This window comes from Equus quagga, chromosome 20, assembly GCF_021613505.1.
Source record: "Equus quagga isolate Etosha38 chromosome 20, UCLA_HA_Equagga_1.0, whole genome shotgun sequence".
Lineage (NCBI taxonomy): Eukaryota > Metazoa > Chordata > Mammalia > Perissodactyla > Equidae > Equus > Equus quagga.
This window is the reverse complement of record NC_060286.1, coordinates 41,343,280-41,360,812: the sequence shown is the minus strand read 5'-3', so window position 1 is coordinate 41,360,812 and position 17,533 is coordinate 41,343,280. Positions and strand designations below refer to the sequence as shown.

At 33.9% G+C, this 17,533-nt stretch overlaps 3 long non-coding RNA genes, 14 other non-coding genes and 1 pseudogene across 17 annotated transcripts; all 18 read right to left on the bottom strand.

Moving 5' to 3' along the window:
• Nucleotides 1-427: 427 nt before the first annotated feature.
• LOC124231205 (small nucleolar RNA SNORD113/SNORD114 family) lies at nucleotides 428-502 on the bottom strand. Its single transcript, XR_006886430.1, has one exon. It is a non-coding gene; the product is annotated as a small nucleolar RNA SNORD113/SNORD114 family (small nucleolar RNA).
• A 347-nt stretch (nucleotides 503-849) lies between these two features.
• LOC124231061 (uncharacterized) lies at nucleotides 850-2,863 on the bottom strand. The gene is made up of 3 exons (XR_006886371.1): nucleotides 2,785-2,863; nucleotides 1,803-1,887; nucleotides 850-912 (listed from the first exon to the last, which is right to left on the bottom strand). It is a non-coding gene; the product is annotated as an uncharacterized LOC124231061 (long non-coding RNA).
• LOC124231206 (small nucleolar RNA SNORD113/SNORD114 family) lies at nucleotides 1,408-1,479 on the bottom strand. The gene has a single exon (XR_006886431.1). It is a non-coding gene; the product is annotated as a small nucleolar RNA SNORD113/SNORD114 family (small nucleolar RNA).
• On the bottom strand, nucleotides 2,387-2,458 carry LOC124231171 (small nucleolar RNA SNORD113/SNORD114 family). The gene has a single exon (XR_006886402.1). It is a non-coding gene; the product is annotated as a small nucleolar RNA SNORD113/SNORD114 family (small nucleolar RNA).
• A 464-nt stretch (nucleotides 2,864-3,327) lies between the features above and the next one.
• On the bottom strand, nucleotides 3,328-3,400 carry LOC124231179 (small nucleolar RNA SNORD113/SNORD114 family). The gene has a single exon (XR_006886408.1). It is a non-coding gene; the product is annotated as a small nucleolar RNA SNORD113/SNORD114 family (small nucleolar RNA).
• Nucleotides 3,401-4,611: 1,211 nt separating this feature from the next.
• LOC124231214 (small nucleolar RNA SNORD113/SNORD114 family) lies at nucleotides 4,612-4,683 on the bottom strand. Its single transcript, XR_006886438.1, has one exon. It is a non-coding gene; the product is annotated as a small nucleolar RNA SNORD113/SNORD114 family (small nucleolar RNA).
• An 883-nt stretch (nucleotides 4,684-5,566) lies between these two features.
• On the bottom strand, nucleotides 5,567-5,640 carry LOC124231167 (small nucleolar RNA SNORD113/SNORD114 family). Its single transcript, XR_006886398.1, has one exon. It is a non-coding gene; the product is annotated as a small nucleolar RNA SNORD113/SNORD114 family (small nucleolar RNA).
• On the bottom strand, nucleotides 5,618-9,711 carry LOC124231057 (uncharacterized). Its single transcript, XR_006886367.1, has 5 exons — nucleotides 9,612-9,711; nucleotides 8,645-8,728; nucleotides 7,849-7,934; nucleotides 6,892-6,977; nucleotides 5,618-5,657 (listed from the first exon to the last, which is right to left on the bottom strand). It is a non-coding gene; the product is annotated as an uncharacterized LOC124231057 (long non-coding RNA).
• Nucleotides 6,498-6,569, bottom strand: LOC124231230 (small nucleolar RNA SNORD113/SNORD114 family). Its single transcript, XR_006886453.1, has one exon. It is a non-coding gene; the product is annotated as a small nucleolar RNA SNORD113/SNORD114 family (small nucleolar RNA).
• On the bottom strand, nucleotides 7,458-7,532 carry LOC124231197 (small nucleolar RNA SNORD113/SNORD114 family). Its single transcript, XR_006886422.1, has one exon. It is a non-coding gene; the product is annotated as a small nucleolar RNA SNORD113/SNORD114 family (small nucleolar RNA).
• Nucleotides 8,441-8,515, bottom strand: LOC124231203 (small nucleolar RNA SNORD113/SNORD114 family). The gene has a single exon (XR_006886428.1). It is a non-coding gene; the product is annotated as a small nucleolar RNA SNORD113/SNORD114 family (small nucleolar RNA).
• LOC124231186 (uncharacterized) lies at nucleotides 9,216-9,277 on the bottom strand (annotated as a pseudogene).
• A 433-nt stretch (nucleotides 9,712-10,144) lies between the features above and the next one.
• On the bottom strand, nucleotides 10,145-10,218 carry LOC124231184 (small nucleolar RNA SNORD113/SNORD114 family). Its single transcript, XR_006886412.1, has one exon. It is a non-coding gene; the product is annotated as a small nucleolar RNA SNORD113/SNORD114 family (small nucleolar RNA).
• Nucleotides 10,219-11,987: 1,769 nt separating this feature from the next.
• Nucleotides 11,988-17,475, bottom strand: LOC124231017 (uncharacterized). Its single transcript, XR_006886351.1, has 6 exons — nucleotides 17,394-17,475; nucleotides 16,364-16,448; nucleotides 15,729-15,804; nucleotides 14,733-14,818; nucleotides 12,208-12,306; nucleotides 11,988-12,065 (listed from the first exon to the last, which is right to left on the bottom strand). It is a non-coding gene; the product is annotated as an uncharacterized LOC124231017 (long non-coding RNA).
• LOC124231176 (small nucleolar RNA SNORD113/SNORD114 family) lies at nucleotides 14,184-14,258 on the bottom strand. Its single transcript, XR_006886406.1, has one exon. It is a non-coding gene; the product is annotated as a small nucleolar RNA SNORD113/SNORD114 family (small nucleolar RNA).
• On the bottom strand, nucleotides 15,322-15,393 carry LOC124231200 (small nucleolar RNA SNORD113/SNORD114 family). Its single transcript, XR_006886425.1, has one exon. It is a non-coding gene; the product is annotated as a small nucleolar RNA SNORD113/SNORD114 family (small nucleolar RNA).
• Nucleotides 15,987-16,058, bottom strand: LOC124231215 (small nucleolar RNA SNORD113/SNORD114 family). Its single transcript, XR_006886439.1, has one exon. It is a non-coding gene; the product is annotated as a small nucleolar RNA SNORD113/SNORD114 family (small nucleolar RNA).
• On the bottom strand, nucleotides 16,971-17,045 carry LOC124231220 (small nucleolar RNA SNORD113/SNORD114 family). Its single transcript, XR_006886444.1, has one exon. It is a non-coding gene; the product is annotated as a small nucleolar RNA SNORD113/SNORD114 family (small nucleolar RNA).
• Nucleotides 17,476-17,533: the final 58 nt, after the last annotated feature.

The window sequence follows — 17,533 nt, the reverse complement described above, 5'->3', positions numbered from 1 at the left end:
GAATCATTGCCAAAATAGATTATATCTCTTTCATTTATAAATATCGAAGCTACATATTATCAACTAATCAACATAATGTTTCATATCATATTTATCATTGGGCCATAGTTAATTTTTTGACAATGCTGATTACTTGTTAACAATACCATGAAAACCCTTAAACTAATTACCCAAACCAAGAGAAGAACTTTAACCATGACTCACCTTGGTCTCTTTCCTACAATAAAGGAACATGACAAGCTTGATCACAATAGATCACAATGAAATCTTTCAGCTTCTATTCTGAAAAGTACCAAACAGAAAAGGCGATAAAAAGATTGAGACTTTCTCTCCATTGATCCATATATTTATTGAGTGATTCTTTCATTGGCTCAATCCTAATAACAGAACGAAAATGCATGAAGAGAAAGACCACATTTCTTTTGTGTTGGACCTCAGAGTTCCAGACATGTATTACTCATCATCCATGACTCATACGCCGGCAGTTATCATCATTGATCCAGAAAGATCACTTTCTCTTCATTCATTTCTATAGTTTATTGATTAGTTCATTAATTACTAATTATAATTTTAAAACTCTCTGATTCGCAAAACCCAACAAGGCCTTGATATCTCTGATCTGTCTCTAGAACCACTCTCACATCATTACATCTGTGTCATATTTATTATGAGTTTTCATGTATGCATTAATCAACATAATGGTTCATATTAATATATTTATCAACAGAATAAAGATGGCCTTGATTGTTTATATTACAAACATTTTATTAAAACAGTGAATACCCTTAGACAAACCACCCAAACTGAGACAAGAAATTTGATTATGCTTACACAGGTCTCCAGGCTCCCAAAAAACAGATGCACCTAGAGCTGGTGATCAAGAGTCCTTAAATCCGGTCCAGGGTGGCGGTTCTGAGGAGTGTAAAGCAAAGGAGATGATGAAAACGATTGAGCCATTCTCTCCAAAGATCCCCACTTCAACATTCATATAGTTAATCAAGCAATCATTAATTTGATATATATTTAGTCTTTTAAGAAAACAAACGACTTTGATCTTGCCATTGAGCCAGAATATGAACACTGTCTATGACTTACACCGCCTATGTCATCCTTACCCTAAGAGATAACACTGTTGTACTATTTGTTTCTAATTGAACTTCAGGGTTTTCATAATCTATTAATAGTATCCCTTGCCTCACTACATATTTTTATAATTGGACCATGCTTTACTCCATTCATCTTTATTTATTTGTAAAATATTTATTTATAGATTCTCACATTTATCCCATTATAATAATAGAAAGAAAATGCACAAACACAAAGATCAAAAATAAGCCCCTCATTTATTCCTGACATCTGTCTACAGGATGCCTTCAAACAGTAGGAAACAACTAGATTAATTTTATGTTGGACCTCAGAGTTCCAGACACATATTCATCACATATGACCCATACGCCACCAGTAGTCATCATCGATCCAATATTGTCCCTCTTTTTCTACATATATGTCTCTTTGATTATTGAATAAACCATTAATTCACTAATAATTTTTAAGGAGTACAATTCAAAAAAACCAAGAAGAGTCTTTATATTCCGAATCTGTATACAGAATTATTCTCACATCAATATATCTCTCGTTAATACTCTCAGTTTTTCATACAAGCATTAACCAATGTTTCATATATCCCATAACACTGAGATATAGCTGCCTTCCTTAATTATATTTCACACTTTTTGATGACACAGTGAATTACCATTAAAAAAAACCCACAAACTGAGAGAAGAACTTCAACTATTACCCACATTAATCTCCATCCTCCTATTATAGAGAGGCAACCACATAGCTCACGTCCACGGAAGATGCTAAATCATCTCTCGTACGTTTATGCTGAAAAGTACAGAACAGAGTAGATGATAAAAATAAATTGAGATGTAATCTGCATTGATGCTTGCTTTCCACATTTCATTTACTCAGCATTAAGTATTTATTATTTTTTCTTTATATACATATATATTTTATCTTATTAAAAGGAAAAAATCTTTAGTCTGAAGCAGAACAATTAAATTGACTCTTACTTATGCATGTCTATATAACCTTGGTCAAAGAGGTGACCCTTTGTTCCATTTATTTCTTAGTGGGCATCATTGTCTTCAATTTTCATTAACAATATCTTTTGCCTCACCACATATGTTCATATTCGGACAATGCTTCACCCTATTTTCCTTAAATATTTACTTATATTTGCTTAATGGTTCAATCATTCGTCTATTAATAATAACAAATCTATGCCTATAAAATCAGTACAAGTATAGGATCTTTTTATATTCCTGACATCTCTGTATAGAAACAATTTCAACAGAGGGATCAGACCAAATTATGTTCTGTGTTGGACCTCAAAGTTTCAGACATATTTTCATGGCCCATGATACCCACAGCACCAGTCTTCATCACCAGTCCATGATTGTGTTTCTTTTCTTTGTTCATTTCTACATTTGTATTGACTAAATCATTGATTCATTGATAATAATAAAAATAATACGTAGTTCACAAAAACCGAAGATCCTTCAATATCCCTGACATCAATTTACAGAATCATTTCCCAAAAAGGCTATATCTCTTCCATTAATCAACCTCAATCTTGCACATTATCGATTAACCAATATGTTTCTTATTATATTTATCATTGGGCCATGGTTAACTTTTTGATTATTTAATACTTTATCATAATATCATGAGTACCCTTAAACAAATTCCCATTCCAAGACAACTTTGACCATTGTTCACCTTAGTCTCTTTCCACACCCAGAGGGAGCATGACAATCTTGAGCACAGCAGAAGCTGAAATCAGCTCAAACCGTCTGTTCTGAAGAGTAACAAGCAGATGGGTTGATAAAAATATTGAGATATTCTCTTTATTGATCTATATATGCCACTATGCATTGCATAGTAATTTTAGCATTTATTAATTTATGGTAATATTTATTTTTTCCCTTAATAAATCAAATGTCAGAGTTATTACTGACCCACTTGGTGACTATTACTTATCACTGTCTATATCATTCTTCCTCAAAAACATATACACTTGAATCTTTTATTTTCCATTCCAATTTATATTAATATTATTTTAATTTGTTATATATTTTAGCAACAAAAAAGTGCTTCACCCTCTTCTGTTGTATTCAGTAATGTATTTGTTTATTAACCTGGCCATAATAATATTTTTAAATGATCAGGTACACAAAGACCAAAAACACGATCCCCATAAATGCCTGACGCCTCTCTACGGGATCACTTCAAATGGGGGGAAAGGACTAGATTTCTGTTGTGTTGGACCTCAGCATTCCAGACCTGCAGTGTTCATCATCCAAGACTCAGGCCACCAGTCTTTATCTTTGACGCAGGTTTGGCCCTCATTATATTCATTCATGTCTACATGTTTTTATTGATTAATTCATCAATTCACTAATAATAAAATAAATACCCAAGGAAAACAAAAACTTAAAACAAGAGCCTTGAATATCTCTAACGTTTGTCTATAGAATTACTTTCCACTGACAATATATTTCATTAATTGACCTCAATGTTTTCCATATAGATTAATTAACATCATAATTCATATTAACCTCATTTTTAAGATTGGCACCTGAGCTAACAATATTGCCAATCTGTTTTTTTTGTTTCTGCTTTTTCTCCCTAAATCCCCAAGTATACAGTTGTATATTTTATTTAGTTGTGGGTCCTTCTAGTTGTGGCATGTGGGATGCCACCTCAGCATGGCCTGATGAGCAGTGCCACGTCCACGCCCAGGATCCGAACCAGCGAAACCCTGGGCCACTGAAGCGGAGCACGCCAACTTACCCACTCGGCCATGGCGCCGGCCCCAACCTCATTTTAATTATTTGGCCATGATTTGCGATCACTGATTATATTTCACACTTTTTTTTATAATGCAGTGTAAACCTTTTAAAAAACCACAAGCCCAAGACAAGAACTTTGACCATTACTCACATTGCTCTCCATGAGCTTAATGCATAGATGCAACCAGAAAGCTCCTGACCAGGGCGGAGTGCTCAAATCAGCTTGAATGCGACCATTCTAAGGAGCACAAGACAGGGCAGATGATAAAAAGGACTGAGACATTATGTTCATAGGGCTTTGCATTCCACCTTTCATTTAGTCAGTCATTTAGGTAAGTTGTGACTTGGGTAATGGATATTTTATTTTTTATTAAGTAAACAAACAATATCAATCTTGCACCTGACACAGAATATGAACATTGACCATTACTTAACGCTGTCTATATCATCATTAGCCAAAGAACTAACACCCTTAGGCCATTTCTTTCCTAATGCATATCAGTCTTTTTAATACACATTAACAGATTACTATATTATAGTAATTTTTGCCTAACCACATTATAATTGGACAGGGCTTCACATTCTTCATTTTTATTTATTTACACATTTGCATGTTGATTATTTCATTGATTCAATTATAAAAATAGGGAGAAAATGCATTGACATAAGGACCAAAACAAGGATCTCTGTATATTCCTGACCTCTGTCTATAGGATCACTTCAAACTGGGACAATGGACTAGATTCCATTTCTGTTGGACCTCAGAGTTCCAGACACGTATTCATCATATACGACTCATACGCCACCAGCAGTCATCATCGAGCCAATATTGTGCCTCTTTTCCTTCACTCATTTCTACATTAATTCTGATCAATTAATAATTCAGTAATTATAATTTTAAAAGTCATTATTCACAGAAACCTACGAAGAGCCTAGAAATTCCTAATATATTTAGAATCATTCTGATGTCAGTATCTCTCTCATTAATTATTCTCAATTTTTATTTTATGCATTATACAACATAATGCTTCATATAAATCCCATATTTCTCAGTGGGCTATTTGGATTCATGGATTATATTTCACAGTTTTCAACAATCCCTTAAACAAAGTATTGAACTAATACCAAAATTTTGACTTTTACTCACATGGTCTCCTAACACACGAATGCAACGAGACCTTGTGACCACAGACGAATCCTTAAATCACCTTGACGGCACCCAGTCTAAGGAGCACAGAGCAGACGATAAACAATTTCAGACCTTATCTCCACTGACCTTTATTTTCCACATTTCATTTATTCCTTTAGGCATTCATTAATTTTTTATAATGTAGTATTTTTTCTCTTGACAAAAGAAAATCTTAGCTTTGAGACTGACCCAGAACAATAATATTGACCTTGACTTATCAGTGTCCATACGGCTCTTAGGCAAAAAAGCAAAATGCTTATTCCATTTATTGCTTAATGAGCATGAATGTTTTCCATTTTATTCATAACATTTCTTGCCTCACAACATGCGTTCCTAGTTGGTCAATGCTTCACCCTCTTTTCTTGATCCGTTTTTTTATTTTTTAATGGTTCGATTACTGATTCATTAATGAAAATAAATCTAAATCTATGAACCCAAAATAAGAATATGATCTTTGTATATTCCTAACACTGACCCCTGGGGTCATTTACAACAAAAGATAGACTAGATTTTGTTTCATGTGGATTTAAGAGTCACAGACACATAATATTCACCATATATGACTCCTACGCAGCAGTGGTCATCACTGGTCCACTTCTGGGCCTCTTTTTCTTTATTTGTAACAATTAAATCATTAATAATCAAAATAAATACATGACATAAAATCACAAGAAAAAAATCCTTGAATAAACCTAACTTCTGTCTATAGAATCATGTACCACTTAGATTATATCTCTTTCATTAATCAACCTCAGTGGTGCATATTATCAACTTATCAATATAATATTTCACATCATACTGGTCAGTAGACCGTAGTTAACTTTTTTATTATTTTTATCACTTTTTAATAATACCAGGAATGCTCTTAAATCACTCAAACCAATGTAAAGTCTTTGACTATTATTCACCTTGGTCTCTTTCCTAACATAAAGGTAACATAACAATCAATCTCAGCAGATACTGAAATCAGCTCAATGCATTCATTCTGAAAATTGCAAACAGACAATATGATAGAAGATTCAGACATTTTCTTCATTCTTCCACATTTTCCACCATTTATCTGCATAGTCATTGGGGCATTTATTCATCTAGGGTAAGATTTATTTCTTTTTCTCTTAATAAAATAAATTCAAAAAATACCTGAGTGAGAGCACTGACATGTCACTGTCTGTGTCACCCTCGGCCAAACACATGATACACTTGGTCCTTTTTTTAAACATTCCAGTTTACATTGATATTCATTTTCCTTATGACATATTTTACTAATGAACAAAGCTTCACTCTCTTCATCTTTATTCATTTATAAATTTATTTGTTCTGCCATTGATTCTCTTATAATAATATTTTTAAACTGCATGAACTCAAAGACCAAGAACAAGATCCTTGTGTGTTCCTGACATCTGTCCATAGGTTCCCTTCTTAAAAGGACAATGGACTAGATTCCATTTGTGTTGGACCTCAGAGTTCTAGACACATATTCATCATATAGGACTCACACACCGCCAGTCATCATTCTTGGTCCAGGATTGGCCTTCTTTTCTATTACCACCTACATTTGTTTATTGATTAATTCATTAATAAATACATATAAATCAAGAAAAACAAGAATAAGATTCTTAACTGTCTTTAACATCCATCTATACAATCATTTCCACTGAGACCAAATTCCTTCCATTAACTGAGCCTAGCTTTTCATATATGGACCAGTCAACATAACGCTTGATATTAATCTTATAACACTGGCATGTCTCACTTTCTTTGATCATATTTAATACTTTTTAACAACACAGTGAAAACATTTTTTAAAAAACAGTCAAACAAAGAACAACATTGACTATTACTCACGTTGGTCTCCTTGCTGCTCAAACAGAGATGCAACGACAGAGCTCCTGACCAGGGAGGACGCTTAAATCAGCTGGAATATATCCATTCTGTGACACACAATGCAGAGCAGAACAAAAAAACCTTGAGACGTTACCGCCACAGGTCCTTAATTCCACCTTTATTTACTAAGTGATGTAGGTAATTAGCAAGTCGTGATCATGTCTATTTTATTTTCTCTTAAGTGACCGAATAATATTGATATAGCCACTGATAGACTATATCAATTACTCATTACTGTCTCTATCATACTTAGCAAAAGGGACAACATACTTGTGCCATTTATTTTCATTCATCTTCAGTTTTTGCAATGTATATTAATAGTATTTGCTACCTCAACACATATTTTTATAATTGGACAATGCTTTACCCCATTGTATTTATTTGTAATACATTTATTGATATATTCACTGATCCAATTATATTCATGGAATAAAAATGAATGAAAACAAAGACCAAAAACAAGACCCTTGTATATCCTGACATCTGTAAAGGACTATTTCAACTCCATGGGATGGATTTGCTTTGTGTTGGACCTCAGAGTTCCAGACACGTGGTATTCATCGCATAGGACTCATACGCCACCAGTGGTCATCATTGGTCCAGGATTGGCTCCTTTTCTCTATTGTCATCTACATTTGGTTATTGAGTAATTCACTAATATAGAAATAAACATAAAGCACAAATATGATCCTTGAATATCGGTGACATCCACCTACACAATCAATTCCACTGAGACAAAACACTTTCATTAACTGAACTCAGTGTTTCATATATGGATTAATCATGATACTGTTTCAGATCAGACATTTAACATTGGCACGTTTGGGCTTCTTTGATTATATTTAACACTTTTTAATAATAGAGTAATTATTTTTTGAAAAAAAACCAATCCAAAACAAGAACATTGATATCACTCACATTGTTTTCCATGCTCCTAACACACAGGTGCAACCACAGAACTCCTGACCATGGAAGATGCTTAAATCAGCTCAAGGGCATCCATTCTGAGGAGTACAGAGGAGAGCAGATGATACAAAATTGAGAACTAATCTCCACTGATCCTTGCTTCTGCATTTCATTTTTCAGTGATTTAGGCAATCATTAATTTAGAGTATATTTATTTCCTTTTCTCTTAAGGAAATGAACAATTAGAACTTGTCCTTGACCCAGAAAGTAAACACTGATTATTACTTATTATTGTCTATATCATCGTTAGCCAAAGATTTAACAGTCATGTACCATTTACTTCTCTTTAGACTCCACTGTTTTCAAATGTATTAATAGTATTCCTTGCCTCACCACATATTTTTATAGTTGGACAATACTTCACCTCATTCATCTAAATTTATTTATATATTTGTTTATAGACCATTTATTTCACTGATCCAATTATAATAATAGATTGAAAATACATAAATGAACACAAAGACCAAAACAAGATCCTGGAATATACCTGACTTCTGTCTATAGGATCCTTTCAAACAGAGAAAATGCACTAGATTTCTTTTTGTTGGACCTCAGAGTTTCAGACACATTTTATTTATCATCCATGACTCAAACGCCACCAGTTATCATCACTGGTCCAAAATCAGCACACTTTCTCTCTTCATTCATTTATAAATTGTTTATTAATTCATTAATTCACACTAATCGTACAGTGAATGCTCTTAAGCAAACCACCCAAATCAACACAAGACCTTTGACTATTACTCACATCGGTTCCACATTCCTAATGCATGATGCGACCACAGAGCTCAAGATCGTGGAAGATGCTTAAGTCACCTCAAGTGTGTCCATTCTGAGGAGTACAGAGCACAGCAGTTGATAAAATAAATTAAGACCTGATCTACATTGATCCTTCCTTTCCATGCTTCATTTACTCAGTTTTTAAGGTATTTATTAATTTTTCATTATATATGTGTATGTTTTCTATTAAAGGAAATAACCTCAAACTTGAAACTAATCCAAAATAATAAAACTGACTCTTAATTATCCATGTCTATGTGATGCTCAGCCAAACAAGTAACACCCTTGATCCATTTATTTCTTAATAGACATCAATTTTTCAATTTTTATTAATAACCTATTTTGTCTCATCATGTATGTGCAAAACTGGACAATGCTTCACTTTCTCTTCCTTTATCTTTGTTTAATTGTTCTATCATTGATCCATTAATAATAATAAATATAAATCTATGACTCCAAAATAAAAACATGACCTTTGTATATTTTTGACGTCCATAGGATCATTTTCAAAAGAGGGTCAGGACTAATTGAGTTTTGTCTTGGAATTCACTTGTTTTCATCAACCAAGACACATACACCACCAGTCAGCATCACTGGTCCATGTTTGGGCCTCTTTTTCTTCATTTATGTCTATATTTGTATTGATTAAATCATTAATTCTTTGATAATAATAAAATAAATCCATGATTCACAAAAAAACCAAGAGCAAGATCCTTGAATATCCCTACCATCTTTCTATACAATCAGTTCCCACATAGACAATACCACTTCTGTTAATCTCAATGTTATACATTATTGATTAGTCAACATATTTCATATCATATTTCTTTTTGGAAACTAGATAACTTTTTTATTAATTTAATAGTTTTTAGTAATGCAAGCATATCCTTAAGCAAATGACCTGAACCAAGACAAGATCTTTGATCATTACTCACCTTAATCTTTTTCCTAACACACAGGCAACATGACAATCTTGATCATGGCAGAAGCTAAAATCAGCTCCAACACCTGTCCTGAAAGGTAGCAAGCAGAGAAGGTAACAAAAAGGTTGAGAAATGCTCTCCATTGATCCATACTTTCCACCATTCATATACATAGTCAGGGATTTATTTATTTCTAGTAATATTTATTTATTTTTCTCTTAATAAATCAAACATCAAACTTACAACCATTACTTATTACTGTCTATATCAAGATTTAGTGAAAGATGTCATACACTTGGTCCTTTTGTTTTTCATTCCAATTTGTTAATATTATTTTTACCTATTACATATTTTGACAATAAACAATGCTTCACCTCCTTCTTTATTCATTTATATATTTGTTCATTTATTCTGCCATTGATTCTTTTATAACAGTATTTTTAAAAATCCATGGCCAGAAATCCAACAAAAATGTCCTTGTATATTCCTGACGTATGTCTACAGGAACACTTCAAACAGGGTGAATGTACTAGATTCCTTTCGTGTTGGCCTTCTGAGTTTCAGACATGCACTACTCACTGTGTATGACTCACATGCACCGGCCATCACCACTGGTCCAGGTTTTCCCTTTTATTCTTCATCTTCTCTATTAATTCAACAATTCACAAATAATAATAAAATAAATTCACAGGAATCACAAAAACCCATGAAGAAGTTTCCTGAAAATTCCTAACATCTGTCTATAGAATTATTTCTCACAGAGACTAGATCTCTTTCTCTATTTGACCTCAAGATTTAGTAAATCAATTAACCAACAGCATGCCTCACATCAACACTGGCTTCATTATTACGCTATGACTGGCCTTCTGTGATTATATTTCATAGGTCTTTACACAGTGAATACCCTTAGGCAAACCACCCAAACCTTGACAAGAAATCTATTACTCACACGGGTCCCCACACATAGTGGCAACCAGAAGCTTCTGATCCTGAGATCACGGTAGAAGCTGGATTAGCAGTGAGCACGCCCCCTGAGGAGTACAAAGCAGAACAGATGACAAACAGATTGAGACTTTCTCACCATTGCTTTCCACCTGTCATTTTCTTAGTCATTTAAAAATTTATTAATTGATGTTAATAATTATCTGTCTCTTCCCCTAAAAATAGAACATGGAACTCGCCACTGATTCAGAGCACTAATATTGACTATTACTTCTCCCTGTCTGTACATTAGTCAGCCCAAGAGGTAATACCCTCGATCCATTTATTTCTCAATAGACACTAGTATTTCCAAATTATATTAATAGTATTTCTTGTCTCATCTCATGTTTCTATAATTGAATGATGCTTCACATTTTTCATCTTTATTCATTTAAATAAGTGTACAGATTTTGTTATTGAATTTTTCGTAATAATACAATCAAAATTCATGAACCACATGGCCAAGGGGAAAGCCTTCAGTCAGCTCAGTGCATTCATTCTAAGTATAAGCAATGGAGATAAATATTGAGACTTTCTTCCAAATAACACATGCTTTTCTGACTTCATTTTCTTAGCCATTTATGTATTTATTTTACAGTGTGATTTCTTTTTCTAAATGAATCTATTTCCTTTTTTAAATGAACCAAACTCACAACTGACTGACAGCAAGAACACAGAACACCACACACCACCATCTACCTCATCCTTACTCAAAACTCTAACCCCCTTGATCCATTCTTTACTTAACGACCTCCAGTGGTTCCCAGCTAGATTAATAATAATTATTGCTTCACCATATATTTCATAGTTGGATGAGTTTCACCCTTTTCATCTTTATCCAGTGACATACGTGTTTATTCTTTCATTTATTCACTTACGATAGTACAATCAAAACCCATGAAGCACCTAAGGCTGAGAACATGATCCTTGAATATGGCTGAAATTTATGCACAGGCTCATTCCCACATATGGAAACACTTAAATCCTTTTTGGTAATGGACCTCAGTAGGCCATAGATATTTTGATCATAACATGTAGTTCATAATGCATTCCATTCACATCATTGGTCCATGATTGGCTTTATTTTCATATAATTTGTATATTCTTTCTATACATAACAAGAACCACCCATCAGAACTAAAACATTGACTAGTACTTACATCTCCTAAGTGCTTTTTCCTCATCATGAAAATAGCTTATATCTTTATCAATTAAGGAATGTTCAGGGAAAACCTAAAACAGAAATTTAAAGAGCTATAAAAATGAGTGCCATGGACTCGATCTATTTTTTAAAATCATCCTAAGTAACACTAAACCAAATTAATCAAAACTTTCTTTCCTCATCATTAGTGCAGGCCTGTCCTTGTTTGATTTTGCTTATGTATGTAGCCATTTACTCACTTTAAATATACATTCCTAAACACAGCGGCGGCCTAGAGCTCTTGGTCTTTTCAGAATGCTTCAATCAGTTCAGGTACATCCATTCTGTGGAGTATAAAGATGATAAAAGAATGAGACATTTTCTCCATTGAACCATGCTTTTCCCCTTTCATTTGCTCAAACTTTTAGACACTTATCAATTAACGTATTTGTGATTTCTTAATAAAATAAACCACCTGGAACTCACCACTGATGCAGAGCAAAGACATTAACTAACGTCACATAGATCTGCCTATTATCAGCGATTCTCAAAACGTTGTTTCCCAACAGGCAGCATCGGCAGAACCTGGGAACACATGAGAAACGCAGAATCTCAGGTTCCAGCCAATCCTCCCCAGTGAGCAAAGCTGAAGGCGGGGCCAGCAGTCTGCAGTTCAACCAGCCTCCAGGTGCTTCTGATGAGCTCGCTCAAGTTTGAGAACCACCGCTCTATATGACCCTAACCCAGAGAAGAAACACCCTTGATCTATTGGTTTCCTAATGCACTGCAGCATTTCAGAATTAGAGGAACAAAAGTTTATTTCTTGCAACATTTTTTCTTCATTAATACAGCTTTACTCTCTTTATCTATTTATCTATCTATCTATCATCTATCTATTTATCTGTCTATTGATTCTGTCCTTTATTCCCTTAGAATAATGCAATAAATCCCCAGGATCCAATTCAACCCCATAATTAGATTCTTAAAAATTCCTGAAATCTAGCTATAGGTTTATTCCCGCAGATGTAATATGCCAAATCTGCTTTTGAAATGGACTTCAATGATGCAGAACGAAATTAATCACAGGACATGTTCAGGGTACATTTCATTCAGATCACGGGTCCTTCCTTGGCTCTTTTTCACTGAACTTGTACATTCTTGAAAGATATAAGAAAGAACAACCATGAACCCACTACACATTCCACATGCAAACACTGTAAATATCGTCTACCTTCCCTTGGTTGCTTCATTGAATTAACAGCTTAGCTCTTTTCCACAGAGGAATGTTTACAAACTATGGTGCAAACAGAATATGAAACAATAAGTAGCTATGAAAGGGAACATAAAATCCTCAAACTTTTGAAAAATTGTGCTGAAATTGATTACTTCATAAACCTTCATCCTAAAGCCATATTTAGCCTTCTTTGATTTTACTTGTGTATAGCTATTTATTAATAGCTTTAATTTTCATCCGTTCATTCTTTAATTCATGAAATAATCTGACAAACTATTCATGTTTTAAACAAAACAAAAAATGTTTAACTTCCCAGAAACCCAGAAAAGAAATGCTATTGTGTATATCTGCCTAATTCTCCTTTCTGAGATGGTTAAGAGCTAAGCTTGTTTTTTCTTGAGACGGACACAACATGCGTAGAGTTGATGTACCAGGTCTCATCACTGGCCAGATGCTTTGTCCTCTTTTATCTTATTAAGTTATTAACTTGTTTACTAATTTATAATGATAAAATCGGTATCTTTGTATACAATCTCAAGATAGTAACACTGATTAATAGTAACTATGTCCAGTTGCTCACTACTGTAAGTGTCAAGGGACTGTATTCTTTTTCCCAACTTTATGGAGGAATACTTGACAAATATGTTTGCGTATATTTAAAGCGTATGATGTGATGGTTTGATTTACATATACATTGTGGAATAATTACCAATGGAACACCGTGAAGCCAACTGGATTGCTCATAACTCGTCATATGACATATTGTTGTCACTGGTTCATGCTCAGATTTCTTTAGTGTAGTTAGTTGATTAAATTATATGAACTTTTTTTCTTATTTCTTAACTCAAAATATAATAATAAAATAAAATAAAAACACCTACAACCCAAATAGAGCACAGAACATGAACACTGACAATTATATACATCTCTCCCTATGACCCTTATGCTAAGATACAAAAGCCTTGATGTATTTCTAGCGAACTTCAGTTCCTTAGAAATGGATTGGCAGTGATGTTTGTTTCACTGCGTACGCTACAGTTGTTCCACAATTGGCCCCATTTTTCCTTCATCTATTCATCTGTACAGTTATTATTGCATTGATTAGCTTAGAATAAGCAATCAATAACTGTGAAACCCAAAAGTCCAAGAATAAGATCCTTGGATATCACTCACAACAATTTATAGGATCGCTTCTATCATAAGTAACACACTAGATTTCTTTTTTGCATTGGACCTCAGAGTTCTAGATCGGCATTTTTGTTCCTCCTTGACTCATGTGCCACTAGTCCTCAATATTGATCCAAACTTCACCCTCTTTTTCCTTCATTCAGTTATAATTTTTAGAGATTAATTCATTAAATCACTAACAATAATATGTATCCATGAATTTTTTAAAGTAGCTTTAATATGCCTAACATCTGCATATAGAATCATTTTCTACAAAGCAAATTGTCCAGATCTCTTTTCCTACTCAACCTCAGTGTTGAATGTATGGGTTAGTGAACATACGTGCTTCATTTTAACCTCTTACTTTACCACTAGTCCATGGCTGACACGGGCTAATCTCTAACATCTGTCTACAGGATTATTTTCCTCAGCAATCCATCTCTTTCACTAATTGACCTCAGTGTTTCATGGATGGATTCATAAACATAATACTTCATATGAATTGCATTTTGGGGCATTCACTGATTATATTTCACACTTTTTGATAATACAGTGAATATCTTTAAACAAAACCACCCAAACTGAGACAAGAACACTGACTATTACTCACATTGTTCCTCACACTCTAACACACAGATGCATCCATAGAACGTGTGAGCATGGAAGAATCCTTAAATCAGCTGGAGCATGTCCATTCTGAGGAGCACAGAGCAGAGCAAATGATTAAAAAAGGTGGAGACCTCATCTCCACTGGTCTTCACATTCCACCTTCCATTTAGTCAGTCATTTAGGGAATTAGTAATTTCAAAAATGCTTATTTCATTTTTCCCAAGTAAGCAAACAACGACGATCCTGCCACTGAAACAGAATGTGACCATTGCCTATTACTAGTTAACACTGCCTATAAAATCCTTAGCCAAAGGGGTAACACCCTTGTACCATTTATAACATGTATTTCCTAATGGATAAGGGTGTTTTCAATATACATTAGCAGTATCTCTTGTCTCACTACATATTTTTATAATTGGACAATGCTCTATGACCTTCACCTTATTTATATATTTATTGATTATTTCATTGATCCAATTATAAAAATAGGGAATGCATGAACAGAAACCTAAAACAAGATCCTTCTATATTCCTGACATCTGTCTATATGATGTCTTCAAACAATGGGAATAGAACAGGCTTCCTTTCTATTGGACCTCAGAGTTCCAGACACGTATTCATCGTATACGACTCATACGCCACCAGTAGTCATCACTGATCCAATATTGTCCCTCCTTTTCTTCAATTATTTCTACATTGTCTATTGATTAATTCATTAATTCACTAATAATAATTTTAAGACACTATTATTCACAAAAATCCAAGAAGAGCCTCGATATCCCTAATCTGTATACACGATCATTCTCATCACATCAAGATATCGCTCCCATTAATTATCCTGTTTTTCATATGTGCATTAATCAATATAATCAACCCCATATTTATCCCTGGGCTACATTTGACCTTATTTGCTTATATTTCACACTTTTTAATGATTCAGTGAATACCTTTAAAAAAAAAAACAACATTAGAATAAGACAAGAACTTTGTTACTCACATTGGTCTCTATGCTCCTAACACACGGATGCAACCACAGAGCTGGGGACCACAAAAGATGCTTAAATCAGCTCGTTCTGAGGACACAGAGCAGGGCAGATGATAAAGAAAATTGAGACTTTATCCCCATTGATTCTTGCTTTCCACGTTACATTTACTGTTATTTAGGTATTTATAAATTTATGGTCCCTTTTCTTGTCCTAATGCCTGTCTATAGGATCGCTTCAAACAGAAGCAATAGGCTATATTTCCTTTTTTAGTGGACCTCAGAGTTTCAGAAACATATTCATCATCCGTGACTCATACTCCACCAACAGTCATCATTGGTCCAGATCTGCGCCTCTTTCCCTCCATTCTCACGTACCTTACTTCATTAATTAATTTCTTAATGTCACAAAGTTAATTTTTAAAATGCTACGATTCATTTGCCTATGGGATCATTTACCACATTACTATAATTCTTTCATTATCATAATATTTTATATATGCATTAGTAAATATAATACTTCATAATATCCCATATTTATCATTTTCCATGGTTGGTGTTTGGGACTATATTTCACACTTTTAACAATACAGTGAACACTCTTTAAAAAACCTTCTTAAACAAATACAAGAAGTTTAACCTGTACTCACATTAGTCTCTACGCTCTTAACACACAGAGGAAACCACAGATCTCGGGACCATAAAAATAGTTAAATCATCTTGAGTGTGTCCATTCTGAGGAGTATAAGACAGAGCAAGTAATTAAAAATCAAAATCTTTTCTCCATGAGTCCTTGTTTTCCTCATTTCATTTTTCCAGTTATTTGGGTATTTGTTAATTTTTCAGAACATATATACATAAGAAAATATAAACATACATATTACAAAATTAACATCCCCAACTCGAGACCGGCCCAGGCTTATAAAACTAAATATTACTTATCAGTGTGGGTCTTTAAATGATCTTTAGAGAAACAGGTAACACCACCGGTCCATTTACTTCTTAACATCCATCAATTTCTTCAGCTCATATTAATAGTGTATCTTGCCTCACCACATATCTTCATTGATGGACATGACTTCATTTTTATTTTTCTTTATCTCTATATTTGTTTATTGGTTCTATCATTGATTCATTTATATTGATAATATAGAAATCCATGAATCCAAAATTACAAGAACAACATCCTTGTACGTTCCTAACATTGATCCATAGGATCATTTGCAAGAGAGGAAACAGACCAGATTTTGCTTTCTCTTGGACCTCAGACTTCCAGACACGTAGCATTCATCGTACACGACTCGTCTGCCACCAGTCATCATCATTGGTCCCAGTTTGGGCCTCTTTTTCTTCATTCACCTCTACATTTCTTTATATATTAATTCATCAATCTAACAATAATAATTAAATAAATCTATGAATCACAAAAACGCAAGGACAAGAGCCTTCGGTATCCCTATCAGCTTTCTCTAGAACCAATGTCTAACTGAATACCCGTCTTTCATTAATCATGTTTACTGCTGTAAAGATAGATCGATCAACATAATGTTTCATGCATTTCCAATTTAATCACTGGACCATGGTGGGCCTTTTTTCTTATATTTAATACTTTTTAAATTATTACAGTGATACCCTAAACAAACCACCCAAACCAACACAAGAACTTTGATGGTTACTCACACTGGACTAAATGTTCCTACAGAGAGAGGCTACTTTGGGGCTCCTGAACAGGGCAGATGCTTAAACCATTTCAGGTGTTTTCTTTCTAAGACGTAAAAGGCAAAGCAGAGGATAAGAGGATTGAGGCATCATCTCCACTG